Source organism: Sturnira hondurensis, unplaced genomic scaffold (assembly GCF_014824575.4).
Source record: "Sturnira hondurensis isolate 20B ecotype Veracruz unplaced genomic scaffold, ASM1482457v3 Scaffold0010942, whole genome shotgun sequence".
Taxonomy (NCBI): domain Eukaryota; kingdom Metazoa; phylum Chordata; class Mammalia; order Chiroptera; family Phyllostomidae; genus Sturnira; species Sturnira hondurensis.
Genome location: NW_028083573.1, coordinates 39488 through 50872, shown reverse-complemented (window position 1 = coordinate 50872; position 11385 = coordinate 39488). Strand labels below are relative to the sequence as shown.

General features: G+C 43.6%; 1 pseudogene; it reads left to right on the top strand.

Annotated features, from left to right (window-relative positions):
• Positions 1–10878, top strand: part of LOC118996185 (proto-oncogene vav-like) — a 16965-nt pseudogene extending 6087 nt beyond the window's left edge.
• Positions 10879–11385: the final 507 nt, after the last annotated feature.

Below are 11385 nucleotides of genomic sequence, written 5' to 3'. Positions count from 1 at the left end.
TTAACATCATCAAAATGTCCATACTACCCAAAGCAATTTACAGATTCAATGCAATACCTATTAAAGTACCAATGGCATATTTCACAGACATAGAACAAACACTTCAAAAATTTATATGGAACCATAAAAGACCCCAAATAGCAGCTGCAATGTTAAGAAAGAAGAACAAAGTAGGAGGGATCACAATACCTGATATCAAACTGTATTACAAGGCCACTGTAATCAAAACAGCCTGGTACTGGCACAAAAACAGGCACATAGACCAATGGAATAGAACAGAGAGCCCGGAAATAAACCCAAATCTCTATAGTCAATTAATATTCAACAAAGGGGGCAATAACATAAAATGGAGTAAAGACAGCCTTTTCAACAAATGGTGTTGGGAGAACTGGACAGCTACATGCAAAAAAATGAAACTTGAGCACCAACTTACACTATACACCAAAATAAATTCAAAGTGGATAAAAGACTTAAATATAAGCCGTGAAACCATTAAAGCCCTAGAGGAGAGCATTGGCAAGAAAATCTCAGATATTCCACGCAGCAACATTTTTACTGATACATCCCCTAGAGCAAGGGACATAAAGGAAAGAATAAACAAATGGGATCTCATCAAAATTAAAAGCTTCTGCATGGCTAAGGAAAACAGTATCAAGATACAAAGAGAAGCAACTGTTTGGGAAAACATATTTGTCAATGATACCTCAGACAAAGGTTTAATCTCCAAAATATACAAAGAACTCACTCGACTCCACTCAAAGAAGACAAGCATCCCGATTAAAAAATGGGAAGAGGACTTGAACAGACATTTCTCCAGGGAGGACGTGCAGAGGATCCAGAGACACATGAAAAGATGCTCGATATCGCTAGCTCTCAGAGAGATGCAAATTAAAACCACAATGAAATACCACTTAACACCAGTCAGAATGGCTATCACAAACAAAGCAACAAACAACAAGTGCTGGAGAGGTTGTGGGGAAAAGGGAACCCTAGTTCACTGTTGGTGGGATTGCAGACTGGTACAACCACTATGGAAAACAGTATGGAATTTTCTAAGAAAACTGAAAATGGACGTGCCTTTTGACCCAGCAATCCCCTTAGGAGTATATCCTAAGAACCCTGAAACACCAATCCAAAAGAACCTATGCACCCCAATGTTCATAGCAGCACAATTCACAATAGCCAAGAGTTGGAAGCAACCTAGATGCCCATCAGTCAATGACTGGATCAAAAAACTATGGTACATTTACACAATGGAATTCTATGCTGCAGAAAGGAAGAAGGAACTACTACCCTTTGGAACATCATGGATGGAACTGGAAAGCATTATGCTGAGCGAAATAAGCCAGGCGGTGAAAGACAAATACCACATGATCTCACCATTAACAGGGATCTAAACAAAACAAACAAGCAAAATATAACCAATGACACTCAATTACAGAATAGGCTGACAGGGTCCAGAGGGGAGAGAATCATAGGGGAAAAAGGGATGGACTCACATGAACAAGTATAAAGTACACATGGACAATAACTAAGGGTGGGGGGTGGAAATGGGAGAGAGGCGGGGAGCATGGGGCGGGGGCGGACAGGGTTGGGAATATAAGACAGAAAGCTGTACTTGAACAAGAATTAAATAAAAAGTTATTTAAAAAATAAAAAAAGAAATGGAAGAAAAACAGTGAGAGAGACAGGAACATAGGTTCAAAAAATGGCAATGAATAAGAACCTATCAATAATAACCTGAAATAGAAATGGATTAAATACTCCAATTAAAAGACAGAATAGCTGAATGGATAAGAAATCATGACCCACACAAATCATGACCTATAAGAGATCTACATCAGAACAAAAGACCTACACAGATTGAAAGTGAAGGGCTGTTAAAAAAAAAAAAACATTCCAAACAAATGGACAGAAAAAAAAAGCTGGGGTAGCAATACTCATATCAGACAAAATATATTTCAGAAAAAAGGCCCATAAAGAGACCCAGCCCAGCCAATGTGGAGGTGTACGTAGACACACTGTGCCTCCTCGCACAACCAAAATAAGGACAACAAATATTTAGAAACAAACAAAAAAACAACCAGTACTGTTAGAAAATTGAACTGTATGATAGTCTGGCAACCAAGGAGTTAAAGTAGACCCATTCATCCAGACCAGTAGGCGGAGCGAAGTTTGGTGGCTGGGTGGAGAGGGGTCTCAGCAAAAAAAAGCTGTGGCTGGTGGACCCCGAGTGCACAAGGCAGCAGCAGGCAGACTGAGAGACAGCCAATTATGGAGTGGGGCACCAGCACACAAGGTGGTTGGCAGACCCAGCAGTTCCACATGCTCACCAAGATAAACCAGGCAAAACTGGAGAGTGAGACAGACTGTGCAACCCAGGGTCCCAGTGAGGGGAAATAAAGCCTCAAAACACCAACTGAAAACACCTATGGGGGTTGAGGTGCAGGGAAAGACTCCCAGTCTCACAGGAGAGTTTGTTGGAGAGACCCATGGGTCCTAGAATGTACACAAGTCCACCCACATGGGAATCAGCACCAGGATGGCCCACTTTGCTTGGGGGAAGCGGTGAAAGTGACTGAAATCCAGCAGAGAGCAGAGCAAGCACCATTGTTCCCTCTCAGACCCTGCCCCAACATACAGCATCACAACACAGTGACTGGGTGGCTCCACCCAGTTGAACTCCTAAGGCTCCACCCCTCACTACATAACAGGGAAGTCAAGGTAAAAAAAAAATGACCCAAATGAAAGAACAGATCAAAGCTGCAGAAAAAGTACAACTAAGCAACGAAGAGCTAGCCAATCTATCAGATGCACAGTTCAAAACACTGGTGATCAGGGTGCTCACAGAATTGGTTGAGTTTGGTCTGAAATTAGATGAAAAAAATGAAGGCTAGACTAAATGAAATAAAGAAAAATGTACAGGGAACCAATAATGATGAGAAGGAAACTGGGACTCAAATCAAGGGAGCGGACCAGAAGGAAGAAACAGACAACCAAACAGAAAAGAATGAAGAAACAAGAATTCAAAAAACGTGAGGAGAGGCTTAGGAACCTCCAGGACATCTTTAAATGTTCTGACATCTGAATTATAGGGGTACAGAAGGGGAAGAGGAAGAGCAACAAGTGGAAAATTGATTTGAACAAATAATAAAGGAGAACTTCCCCAATCTGGCAAAGGAAATAGACTCCCAGGAAGTCCAGGAAGCTCAGAGAGTCCCAAAGAAGTTGGATCCAAGGAGAAACACACCAAGGCACATCATAATTACATTACCCAACATTAAAATGAAGAGAATCCTAGAAGCAGTAAGAGATAAAAAGACAAAGGAGTTACCTACAAAGGAGTTCTCATCAGACTGTCAGCTGATTTCTCAAAAGAGACCTTACAGGCAAGAAGGGGCTGGAAAGAAGTATTCCAAGTCATGAAATCCAAAGACCTACATCCAAGATTGCTCTATCCAGCAAAGCTTTCATTTCGAATGGAAGGACAGATAAAGTGCTTTCCACATAAGGTAAAGTTCAAAGAGTTGATCATCACCAAGCCCTTATTATATGAAATATTAAAGAGACTTATCTAAGAAAAATAAGATAAAAAAATTGGGCTTAATTTGCACAGGAATACAGGTACAGCTCATTAATCATTGTCAGGATGTAAGGATCAAATAGTAGATAGCATATAAAGAACTATTAGGATCCCTGGCTGGTGTAGCTCAGTGCATTGAGCCCGGGCCTGTGAACCAAACAACTGTGGTTCGATTCCTAGCCAGGGCACATGCCTGGGTTGCAGGCTAGTTCCCAGCAGGGGATGCACAAGAGGCAACCATACATTGATATTTCTCTCCCTCTCTCCTTCCCTTCCCCTCTAAAGATAAATGAATAAAATCTTTTTTAAAAATCATCTAAAGATTTAAAATGAGGAGATGGGATCCTTCTCTGTGCACTGCTTAACAATCTGCTGCCCTGCGCCACCAACTTACAGCAAGGTCAACCGGTGCTCCCAGATATCCCAGTTCTCGTGCCTTAAGAACACCCACACGTTCTTGTCTACCTGCTTTGAGAAGTTTGGCCTCAAGAGGAATGAGCTCTTTGAGGTCTTTGACCTCTTCAATGTGCAGGATTTGGGGAAGGTCATCTACACTCTGTCTGCCTTGTGCTGGACCCTGGTTGCACAGAACAAGGGGTCATGCCCTTCCCCACTGAGGAGGAGAGTGTGGGGGATAAAGATATCTACAGTGACCTGTCCAACAAGATTGATGACACAGTGGAGGAGGATGAGGACCTACATGACTGTGTGGAGAACAAAGAGGCAGAGGGTGATGAGATTTAGGAGGACATCATGTGCACGGAGCCCATGCCCATGCCACCCAAGACGATAGAGTATGACTAGTGGTGATGCTGCCTGAGAGAGATCCAGCAGACAGAGAAGTACACAGACACACTGGTGCCACGTCCAGTGCTAACCAGGTCGGCTGACACAGTCACAGCTTGGGGATGCCACGTCCAGTGCTAACCAGGTCGGCTGACACTGTCACGGCTTGGGGACAAAGGCTTCACAGAAGCATTTTCTAACCATGTCGGTTGACACAGTCACGACTTGGAGATGACGGCTTTACAGAAGCGTTTTCCAGCAGGACGGACGTGGCATTAGTGGATATACGGTGTTGCTTTTATTCTTACTGTTTCTTAGTATTCTAACCTTTGCATTTCTGATAATTTGGAATCTCCTAGAATTAATGACCACTCTCAGAGAAAAAACAACAGTTGGCTCAAGTCCTAAGCAATATCACCCTGGCTGAATTAAGGCATCGTACTTTACTTATTTGTTCCTGTGATAGCCACCCAGGAAAGAACAATTCAGGGGAAAATATGTATTCCCACAGAACTGCCTCATAGAATAGCAAAAACCCCTTTAGAAAATAGTCCCTGTTTGTCAAAGAGTTGTTAGAGTAACAGCCCCTCCTTTACCTTGAATAGGAATATATATCAGTTAGAATTAGACAGGCATAAAAACAGAAGAAGCTGGTTAGCTATTACAAACTAAGCACTTAGAAACTACTACGAAGGAGTTAGAGTCCACAGTATACAAAAAACATTTTAGACAGCAAGATAGATAGCTAAGTTAGATATTACAAAGGCTTATAATGAATTTCCTAATCTCTGCTCGGTCTAAGCGTACCTGTTGCCCATGACAATTTCTGAGAATTTTAATAAACAATAACACATTCAAACTGTATACACAGAACTATTTCAAATTGTCTGATTAATGGTTTTCCTGGTCAAACTAACTTTTGTTTAACATAACTGAAACTATGGGAACTTTCGTACTTTTCCTGGTTACTTTGTATTGATTTTTTTCTGCTTAACTGATCATGCTGTACATCTGTAAATGTTAATCTATGCCAAAAATGAAAATATAAAAAATCAGCTTGTACTTGCAATAAATGGAACAGTGCTTCACCTGCCTTTGAGCTGTGTAGTTGCCTGTTACCCAGCACCGACGCCTACTCTCACCTGAGGACCCTTAGATGAGCTGCGGCTGGACCGCGGCACACTGGGGTCCACCCAAAAGCACTTCATGAAGCCCCTGCAATGGTTCCTCAAACCTGATGACATAGTGAGCATCTGCATAAACATTGAGGACCCGCATCATGTGCACACTCACTTCCTAAAGGAGATGAAGGAAGCTCTGGCCACAACTGGTGCACCAACCCTGTACCAGGTCTTCATCAAATACAAGGAGAGGTTCCTCATCTATGGCCACTACCACAGCCAGGTGGAGTCAGTCAGCAAGCACCTGGACCATGTGGCGTGCACCTGGGAAGATGTGCAAATGAAGTTAGAGGAATGTTCTCAGTGAGCAAATAATGGGAGGTTCTCTTTGCGGGACCTGCTGATGATGCCGATGCAGTGGGTGCTCAACTACCACCTTCTTCTCCAGGAGCTGGTGAAACACACGCAGGATGCAGTGAAGCAGGAAAACCTATGGCTGGCCCTGGATGCAATGAGGGACCTGGTGCAGTGCATGAATAAGGTCAAGAGGGACAATGAGACACTGCAGAAGATAATCAACCTCCAGCTGTCTATTGAGAACCTGGACCAGTCTCTGGCCCACTATGACCAGCCCAAGATCGATAGGGAACTCAAGATCACCACTGTGGACCACTTTGAGATGGACAGGTATGCCTTCCTGCTGAACAGAGCTCTGCTCATCTATAAGTGCTGAGGGAACTCCTATGAACTCAAGGACTTTGTGAACCTACACAGACTCCAGGTTTGATATGACTCTTTGGGAGACCATGACAAGAAATGGACTCATGTGGTTCTCCTGATTGAAGACCAAGGTGCTCAGGACTATGAGCTATTCTTCAAGACATGAGAACTGAAGAAGAAGTGGATGAAACAGTTCAAGATGGCCATCTCCAACATCTACCCTGAGAATGCCATGGCCAATGGGCATGACTTCCAGATGTTCTCCTTTGAGGAGACTACATCCTGCAAGGCTTACCAGATACTGCTGAGAGGAATTTTCTATCAGGGCTACAGTTGTCACTGGTGTTGGGCACCTACACACAAAGTGTGTCTGGGGAGAGTCCCTCAGACTTTGTTGCAACCATGGGCAAGATTTTTCTGGAATTATGCAGAAGGACAGGCTATATCACTGGGATCAGAACAAAAAGAGGAATGAACTGGGGCTGCCCAAGATGAAGCTTTGCCAGGAGTAAAAATGGGCTTCCTCCCCCTCCAGGAGCCATTGTCCCTTTTCTATGGCTCAACCCTGGAGATATCATGGAGCTCACCAAGGCTAAGGTGGAACAGAACTGGTGGGAGGGCAGGAATACAGCTACAAATGAAGTTGGCTGGTTTTCCTATAATAGGGTCAAGCCCTATGCCCATGGCCCTCCTCAGGACCTGTCTGTTCATCTCTGGCACATAGGCCCCATGGAGCAAGCTGGAGCAGAGAGCATCCTCACCAACTGCTTGGGTGGGACATTCTTGGTGTGGCAGAGGGAAAAGGACACAGTAGAACATGCCATCAGCATTAAACATAATGTTGAAATCATGTGGGAGCCCGCCAGGCCGCAGGGGACCAAGGACAGAGTCCCCCACTGTGAAAATGGTGGAGGGACTTGGTTTCTGGTCCCTGGAGCCGGCGGGTATCTTGACATCTTCCGGACCTTCTCCTTCTCAGCCTTGAAGGAAAGAACAAGATCTTGGCATATGCGTCATGTTCCAAGAAAGTGATAGTCATGAGGACACTGCTATCTTTGGGCTAATGTTCTCAGGATATGAGAACATCTTGCCCTCTTGATAGCTTTCGGGAATGTACAAACTTTTGTAAAACAACATTGTTCTCAGGCCACTGCAGTTCTGCATATAAGCCAGCAGTTCCTTGAATAAAGTTGCCATTTGCCAGCAGAGCTTATGGTCCTCTCCATTCTTTTAAGTCCCTCGCCTCACCTTGCGACCACCCTTGCTGCTGCGGGCAGCGGCAGAGTGGCGCCCGAAGAACAGGGACCCGGAAAAAGGGGGTCAGGGGGGACCAGCAGAGTCCTAATCGCGAGGATAGAGGAGCCCGAGAGGACCGCTGCTACGGGGGCCCGGTAAGTTAAAAGTAAAAGTAACAGGGAGCGGTGTTGGAGAGTTTTTAATCATGGGAATTTCCCACTCATCAGATCAGGGACTTTTTGAAAAAGTCCTCTGCTCCTTATTGAAGGGGCGAGGCATTACTACCTCTAAGAGTCAAATACATCGTTTTGTAGATTTTATTCAACAAGTGGGCCCTTGGTTCCCGGAAGAAGGTACTATCAATATGGAAATTTGGAAAAAGGTAGGGGAACGTATTCGTGAACACTACCGTGCTCACGGTCCAGAGAAAACCCCTGTTGATGCATTTTCTTTATGGACATTAGTTAGAGATTGTCTTAGGGGAGATTCTGAGTTTGATAAATGGGAGCGTGGGACTCGTGGCAGTTTGCGAGCCACTCGTTCGGCAGAGGATCTTTCTCGCTCACCTCCACTGCCAACTGATCCGCCTCCTCCAACTCGGGAGGTGCCACGGTATGAAAAACCAGATCTTAAGGTAGAGGCCGATAAGTCAGGGCCACCAGGCCCCGATGAAGTAGATTGGGGAGATCTAGCAGACCAAGCGGCTGCCTGTGACCCCTCCCATGGGGCTTTTCTTAATGTAAAGAAAGTAAATGAGAATCCAAAAGAGACAGAACTGGATTTTAATTTTAAAGACCTCCTTCATCTTCTTCAGGCTTTAAAAAAGCAGACTTATGAAACTAAGGAAGAACCAGTTCAGGATACAGTCCCCATAGACCCTCCTTGAAGGTTTTGCTGGGACCATCTCTCATCATCTTCCAGCTGATAAAATTTTACAATTTGCTCACACTGCGCGATTTATTTTTTCCTAACATTGTCACTCCTAAACCTTTATCAACCTCCTTTACCCTATTCACAGATGGATCTTCTAATGGACGTGCTGTTCTACTTACTCCTACCAAGCCTCTCATCTGGGCCACCCCTTATGTCTCAGCTCAAGAAGTGGAACTATTTGCTGTCAGCCAAGCTCTTGCCCTATATAATCAACCATTTAATCTTTACACGGATAGCCAATATGTTGTTCGAGCTATGGCTGTTTTAGAAACTGTTCCTTTAATTCATACCTCTAATCATACGATTTCTCAGCTTTTTTCAGATATTCAACAACTTTTACAGAAGCGACAGTTTCCCTGTTTCATTGGTCATATTCAAGGACATTCCTCCCTTCCTGGACCCCTTGCCCATGGTAATCAAACTGCAGATACTTTTACGCAAATTTTCCTTTCACAGGAGCAAAAGGCTACATCTTCTCATGCTCTGCATCATCAATCTGCTCGCTCTCTTCATTACCAATTTCGTCTCACTTGAGAAGCTGCACGTCAAATTGTTAAATCATGTTCTACGCATGCTCAGCTTCTTCCTGTACCTCATTATGGTATCAACCCTCGTGGTCTTAAACCAAATGATCTTTGGCAGATGGACGTTACCCACTGCCCAGCGTTTGGACGATTACGTTACTTACATGTCACCGTTGATACCTGTTCTCGTTTTATCTGTGCTTCTCCTCTCACAGGTGAAAATGTACGCAATGTTATTACTCACCTTCTCTTTTGTTTTTCAATCCTTGGGGTTCCTAGGGTCTTGAAGACAGATAATGCCCCAGCATATACTAGTAAAAGTTTCGCTTCTTTTTGTGCTTCATTCCAGATTCTACATAAAACAGGTATACCTCACAACCCACAAGGACAAGGTATCATTGAACGTACTCATCTTTCCCTCAAACATCAGTTCTCTAAATTAAAAGGGGGGAGATGGTATGATCCTCATTCTCCTAAACTGTTAGTGTCACATTCCTTATTTGTTCTTAACTTTTTAACTTTGGATAAAGAAGGACGCTCCACGGCTGATCGGCATTGGGGGCCACGTATGCGATATTACCCGTTGGTTTATTGGAGAGACCCCATAGATGGGTCTCATCATGGACCTGACGCAGTTTTAGTATGGGGCAGAGGGCATGTTTGTGTTTTTCCAACAGACGCAGAAGCCCCACATTGGCTTCCTGAACGCTGTGTCCAACATGCCCAGAAGCAAAACGAACCGGCTGCGGAGGCGGCTAGCACGCTTGACGATGCAGCCTCGCCTCAACCACCCGGAGCAAGCTCGGAGAAGACGCCAACGTCTGGCGATTTTGCTGAGCCTTTTGTGGATGTTGAGGATTCAAGTGAAGACTGAGGAATATTGGGCTTTTGTCCCTAATCCTCCCATGATGCATCCTGTGACCTGGAACGATAATGACTTTGTTCCTCTTTACGTTAACAATACTAAAGTTTTAGGACCTCCTTCTATAGGACATGTTATCCCAATATCTATACTTTATAACTACACAGGATTATCTACTACTTTACCCATCTGTTTTTCATTAGACAATAATAACTGCACTCTTATCTCTAGATATGCTGATTGGGATGGGAATTTCACTAATGGGACTCACTGGGGTATGGACTTACTATACCTACGACGAAACGTCTCAACTACCATTGTAGGACCAGGAGATCCCCCACCTGATATCCCATTGTGCAAGCAGAAAACACCATCCCCAAGTCAATTGGGACCTGCCTGGAGAATGTGCCATCTCAACTATACCATCTGTGATCAAGGGCTTTGTGACTGGAGTGATTACCACCACCCCACAACATTCAGACCAATGAACTTGCTGTATGGTATATGGACTAGAAATAACCGTACATTTCAAAATATGTTATGGAAAGCGGTTGCTGCCCTTCAATATGTCACTGTAGCTAAAAGAGATGTTCAATGGGTTCACCTTGGAGACCAGGACGCTATGAATGTTTCGGGGACTCAGAAAAATGTTTCAATTATTGCTTGCGTTCCAGATCCATATGCTTTTGTAGCCGGAAATGTTCAACTCATATATAATTGAAAGTATAACTTAAGCTGTCATAACTGCTTCCTAACCAATTGTTTGAACGCATCAATGAATGTTACATCATTTGCTGTTATTAAGCAACCTGCCTTCACCTTTCTACCTGTTAACCTTACCATCCCCTGGTTTAGTGATCCAGGGTATGCTATTATTAAAGCTACTAATGATTTGATTTTAGCCCGTTCAAAAAGATTTATAGGAATGCTTATTACAGGAATTACTGCCCTGATTGCCCTCATTGTGACAGCAACTACAGCTGCTGTTGCCCTAACTGAAAGTGTACAAAGAGCAGACTTTGTTAACGAACTAGCACATAATGTCTCTATTGCCTTTCAGACCCAGGAAGACTGGGACCGAAAAGTAGAACAGAAATTGAATGCCTTGTATGATACTGTTAGAATTGTTGGAGAAGAGTTAAACTCACTTGAGGTTCGATCCTCTTTAAAATGTCATTTCATGTTTCCCCATATATGTGTTACCCCTTTTCCCTATAATTCAACTAAGTTTCCATGGGAAAAGATTCGTAACCATTTGTTAGGAATTTGGCATTATTGCAATTCATCCTTAGACCTTATTACGTTACATAAAGAGATTCAAGATTTGATAAATGCTCCTCCTTTAAACATAGATATTGCTCGAGATGCTCAGAATTTCTTGTCCGCTTTATCTAAGCAGTTTCCCTCTTTTGGACATGTTCTTTATAATTGGATAGGTCTTGGTATCTTCGCTATTCTGCTTTTATTATGTATACCTTGCATCATTCGGCTTTTTATCAAACAAATTGGTGGCTTATACGTAGACCTCAAGAAACATATGCTGAACATGACGAAGAATGTGGAGCCAGTGCATTATATAAAATAAAAAAGGGGGAGATGTGGGAGCCCGCCAGGCCGCAG